Here is a 6,230-nt window from a genome sequence, read left to right on the forward strand (position 1 = left end):
AAAAGACCAAAAAACCCCCCAAAAAGTTACATATGATGGAACCACAAATGATGCATAACATTTCAGTTTGGGAGTGAGCAGAGATGAGGCTAGAGAGATGTGACATGAGGCTGAAATGTAGGCAGGGCCAGATCACAGAAGACCCCATGTTTCAGTTAAGCAGTTTGAGTCTCTCAAAAATATTTTATTTTATTATTTTTATTTATTTTTTTGAGACAGAGTCTCACTCTTGTTGTCCCGGCTAGAGTGCTGTGGCGTCAGCCTAGCTCACAGCAACCTCAAACTCCTGGGCTCAAGCAATCCTACTGCCTCAGCCTCCCAAGTAGCTGGGACTACAGGCATGTGCCACCATGCCCGGCTAATTTTTTCTATATATATTAGTTGGCCAATTAATTTATTTCTATTTATAGTAGAGATGGGGTCTCACTCTTGCTCAGGCTGGTTTCAAACTCCTGACCTCGAGCAATCCACCTGCCTCGGCCTCCCAGAGTGCTAGGATTACTGGTGTGAGCCACCGCGCCAGGCCGAACTCCTAGATCTTAAAGGAAATATATATTCAAGCTCTAAATTGTGTGGAGAAGATTATGTATGATATTATAGGTATTAACTGCTTCATTTATTCTTATTGAGCTCCCAATATGAGCAGAGTCCTATGTATTAACTCTATAAGACAGGGAGTATCATCACCATTTTACAGATGAGAAACCCGAGGCTTGGGGAGTTTAAATAACTTGTATAAAGACCAATATAGCCAGCAGTTTAGTACATGACTTCACTTGCATGTCACATAGACATCTCAAATTCAATATGTCTAAATGGAGCTCATTGCTAACCTCCCTCACAAACTAACCTCTCCTATATCGCATAACTTGCTGACTACCCCAAAATGTGAACATGGAAAGAATGTGGGCTTTGGAGCCACATAGACTTGGGTTCAAATTCTGACTCTCGCTTTTGCTAGCTGAGTTACTTTTTTTTTGCTACTTCCCTAATTGTTTGCCATGACTGAGACTCAGCTCCAGGGGGGCCTGGGAATCAGGCCAAACCCAAACCAGGGAAGGGAGGCATACCTCTTCTTCTGAGAACAGCACTGAATCCTTAGAGAGAGGCTAGACACAGAACGATATTCTGGTCCAGGGCTTCCCCTTCACTTGGCGTCCGGGGATTACCCCCAGCCTTGTTCTTCTTGGAGAAGTCCAACTTGAAGTTCTTGGAGATGGGGTTGACTTGGGGCAGACCTCCCTGAGCTTGTTCTTCTATGTCCAGAAATGCTCCGCAGGCCGGGCGCAGTGGCTCACACCTGTAATCCTAGCACTCTGGGAAGCCGAGGTGGGCGGATTGCTCAAGGTCAAGAGTTCAAAACCAGCCTGAGCAAGAGTGAGACCCCATCTCTACTATAAATAGAAAGAAATTAATTGGCCAACTAATATATATAGAAAAAATTAGCCGGGCATGGTGGCGCATGCCTGTAGTCCCAGCTACTTGGGAGGCTGAGGCAGAAGGATTGCTTGAGCCCAGGAGTTTGAGGTTGCTGTGAGCTAGGCTGACACTCTGAGCTAGCTTGGGCAACAAAGCAAGACTCTGTCTCAAAAAAAAAAAATAATGCTCCTCAGTTTCAGGTGCTCTCCCCTAAAGCAGACTGAGACTGGAATCTGACGCAGGATTCTCCTGGCATCCATGGTGAACAGGCTTCCAGGGTTAACTGATGTCCTCACCCTCTTCCAACATTCCTCTTTCAAGCTAGGGTCTGAAAAACAACTATGTTGGTTGTGACCTGGTCAGTTAAGCTCTCTGAATTTCAGTTTTCTTACCTGGAAAAAAAGAGTAATAACGCCCATTATCCAGATTTGTTGTGAAGATTAAATAAAGCAATATATGTAAAATTCCTCACACAGTACTTGGAACATGAAAGGAAATCAATACATGCTCATTCTCTTACCCTCTTCCTTTCCTTCTCCTCCACTGCTACCCTCTTCCAGATGCCAAGCCAGGAACTGGGGTGTCACCTATCTTTCTCTCTCTCCCTCATTCCCTAAAAATGACCAGATGCCATAACCTTTCATTCCTATCTTCTGGCCTCTACATGCCCACCACCTCTTAGTTGAGTTTGGGCCCTCATCATTTTCCACTTATTGCTGCATAGCCTATTAAATTATTCCCCCCACTCCCAGCCTCATCTCCTTCCAACCCCTCCTCTATGCTGTTGCTATTTCTAAAATGCAAATTTGATCATGTTTCTCCCCTGCTTAAAATTCTTCATTTGCTTTCCATCACCTTCAGGATAAAATCCAATCTCTTCAGCATGTCATAAAAAGTCCTTTGTGATCTGGCCCCTATTTAATCACTCTGGCCTCATCTATTCTATCTCCACTTCCCTCCCCTGACCTAGCACATCACACTTTGGCTCTAGATGTGCTTAAGCATTTAGAGTTCCCTGAACAAGCTGTGCTCACTCACCTCTGAACATCTGTCCTCGTCGTTCCGTCTGGCTGGAATCGATTCACACACTCTCACTTCGAAATCTTCCTCCTCTGTTCCTCCTGATCCTCTGGGCCCTTCAGGCCTGAGTGCAGCAGCTCACCTCCGGGAGCCTGTGGTTTACCGCCTCACCTCTGTGCACATGTTTGTTGCCGCACTTACCACATTGTGGAAGAATTATCTGTTTCCTTCTGACTCTGTTAACCAACCTTGATGAACCACACTGTGGAAGAATTATCTGTTTCTTTCTGACTCTGTCAACCAACCTTGATGAAGTCAAGGGCTGCATGTTTGTTTTTGGGATCCTTAGGGTATTATGTACTCCAGGCACATATAATAAATGTCGTGGAATGAATAAATGGGCTAGGATACAAATTAAGGTCTGATTTCAAACAGACATCACGTTTGACGTCTTTCCACGTGGCATCAAATGCTATTATTAGTGAGTAAGTTAATACATTCATTCATTCAATAAATATTTAATGGGTATTTACTTCATGCCAGCTATTTTGCTAGCACTGTAGGTTCCATGGTGTCATCTGGATACTTTTCTATTTCCCTTTTAGCTGCTGTCTTTCAGAGCCTGTTATACTTCGCTGTCCTGATTCTCTGGGATTCCCGTTAGTCTGCTAGTCTGATTCCTGACTCCTTTCTGACTTCTGAACTGTTGCTACCTGCTGTTGCTACCTGCCATGTTTGCATTTGATATCTGGTCAACTTCAGTCAGATATCCATTGAGCCAAATTTCCAGGATGGGCCTGTTCTGTCCTGTTTGACACCCCAGGTTCTGGCACAAATACTTCTTTGAGCAGGAAATGTTCCTTTCCTTTGAACCTTGTAATCTGGTTTTAATCTTCTTTCTTTAAATTCACCAATGATCTCCTGTGGTCTATTGAATTGAGTGGGCTTCCTCTTATGCTTCTCCCAATCAACTTCCCTATTGCTTTTGATCTCCTGACAACCATTTTCTCTTCTTTGAAACTCTTTTTCTCCCTAACCTCCATTTCTCTCTCTTTTTTTGAGTCAGAGTCTCACTCTGTTGCCTGGGTTAGAGTGCCATGGTGTCAGCCTAGCTCACAGCAACCTCAAACTCCTGGGCTTAAGCGATCCTTCTGCCTCAGCCTCCTGAGTAGCTGGGACTACAGGCATGCACCACCATGATCGGCTAATTTTTTCTATATATTTTTAGTTGTCCAGCTAATTTCTTTCTATATATATATATATTTTTTTTAGTAGAGACGGAGTCTTGCTCTTGCTCAAGCTGGTCTTGAACTCTTGAGCTCAAATGATCCACCCACCTCGGATTACAGGTGTGAGCCACCTCGCCTGGCCAAGAATGGTTTTAAATTAAAATTTTAGAAGAAGAATATTTCCTAACACATGAAAATTATATGAAATTTAGTGTCCACAAATAAAGTTTTATTACAATGTAGCCAAACCTATTTGGGTACATATTGTCTATGTCCCCTCTCAAGTACAGTGGGAGACTCAAGTAGTCTCAACAGAAACCACCTATGGCCTGCACAGCCTAAAATATTTATCATCCAGTTGTTATAGAGAAACCTTGCTGATCTTGATCTTGTCTTGAATTATCTTTATAATCTTTTTATACCTTTTGAAGAACTTGGGAGAGGTCTACTTCACTAAAGACAATCTTTTCAATGCTAATTATCTGTTCATTACAAAGATGGAGGAAGCTGGAGGAGTAGGCTGCATAGAATGAGTAGGAGCTAGCCTAGTTAGACACTTAGTAACTTAGGCAACAAGATTCCCATTGGAAGGTGAGAGTCAGAGGATCTCAGGTGGATGAGGGAAAAGAAGTGATCTTGTTTCTATCTTCTCTTTTCTTGACCTGTCAGAGAAAATGTAAAAACACATAGGGTCTAGCTAGAAAAATGACTATTTGAAGTCTTACCTGAATCTGGTTTTTGAAAGGAGATCAGTAGTTGCTAGCTGAGAGAACCTCAGCTATTAATGACTCAGTTATAATAGGCCATGAAAGAAACCACCAAAAGGGTGTAACTGCTAAAGCTGAAAGTGTTTGGTCTTGGCTGACTGAAGCAGTAAGTAGGCTGAGGTTTTACAGTGCCTAGAAGTGTTATAGGCATGAGAATTTAAAGAATTTCCTTAAAGAAGAAACAAAAGCTAGGTATTTAGATAAACAGGCATAATGGCTGAAGTTATAGGAAAGTTCATGACTTTTACCTACCTTTTTATCTTACTGTAGTCATATTTTTTCCTTTAAAATTATACAGCATAGTAATTATTAGTAAACTTCCATCTTATTGGAAAATAATCTGTTTAGATTGGATTGTGGCCTTTGTCTTTCACATCTGCTCCCCACGCCCTGGCAGAATGCACTTGGGTAGTTTGGTACTCAAACATAGACCACCAAATGGTAGGTTGCAGGAAGAAACAAAGCTAGACTCTAAGAGATAGGACTTGCATATTTTAGTGGCAACAATGGGTGATGGTGGCAACAATACTGGCAACAAAGGTCATAATAAGAGTGCCTTTAAGGAAAAAAAAACAATAGCTTCACAGCGGAGGCACAGTGGAGGGCACATTGTAAGATTGAGATGGAATGAATGAGCAGTTGTAAATTAACTTTTTTTTTTTTTTTTTTGAGACAGAGTCTCCTTGTTGACCAGGCTAGAGTGAGTGCCATGGCGTCAGCCTAGCTCACAGCAACCTCAAACTCCTGGGCTCAAGCAATCCTTCTGCCTCAGCCTCTCGAGTAGCTGGGACTACAGATATGTGCCACCATGCCCGGCTAATTTTCTATATATATTAGTTGGCCAATTAATTTATTTCTATTTTTTTATAGTAGAGACGGGGTCTTGGTCTTGCTCAGGCTGGTTTCGAGCTCCTGACCTCGAGCAATCCGCCCGCCTCAGCCTCCCAGAGTGCTAGGATTACAGGCGTGAGCCACCGCGCCCGGCTTGTAAATTAACTTTTGCAGGGAGTTTGTTACCTGTCCAAGTAGACACTGGGGGACCATCATTTTGCTGGAAAGGGTTTTGGGTTTCGGTTTTCAGGTGTTTCCCCCCCCCTCCCCACATTGTGTGGGAGGTGGGATTTGAAGAATCTTAAACTGTTTCCCAACTCCTAAGATCTACGATCTTCTAAATGGGCATTTCACAATTTCCTTGTTCTTCACCACAAAACATTGTTCGTTTGCTGCAGTCTCTCTCTTTCTCTCATCTCTGTTTCTCTCCTCCTCCCTCCCTGTCTTCTGCTGTTCTCTTATCCAGGGTGCCATCCTATGACTAAATCTTAATCTGCAACATTCCTGGGTTTTATCCCTCTCGTTCACTGCCGCTTCCCATGTACCCTCTTCATTTCCCTCCAGCTCTTCTTTCTTCTCTTTCTCAAGCTCACACACTCCTTCCTTTCTTCTCTCTCCTTCCTCCCTTCGTGTACTGCTCCTTCCTCCCTCTCCTCCTTTGCTCCCCTTACTTCATTTTCCGTCCTCTCAGCCCCGGACGGTCTCCCCCTCCTTCCCGCTATCTGTCTTACCCTAGTTTGGAAATGCAGCAGACCTCTGAGCCTGCCACCACTGGGTGCGAAGGGCTGTCACTCTGCGGGAGGAGGCGCTCCTATTGGTCGGGCTGGAGGCGGGTGCCGAGCCGAGTATAAAAGGCAGGGCCGGCTGAGGCGCGCTGAGCGGCTCTGACAGGACGGGGTCGGAAGGGGTTCCCTGGCAGGAGCAGGGCGCCGAGACCGCTGGCTGCGAGCGCCGGAGCAGCTGC

Source organism: Microcebus murinus, chromosome 2, assembly GCF_040939455.1.
Source record: "Microcebus murinus isolate Inina chromosome 2, M.murinus_Inina_mat1.0, whole genome shotgun sequence".
Lineage (NCBI taxonomy): Eukaryota > Metazoa > Chordata > Mammalia > Primates > Cheirogaleidae > Microcebus > Microcebus murinus.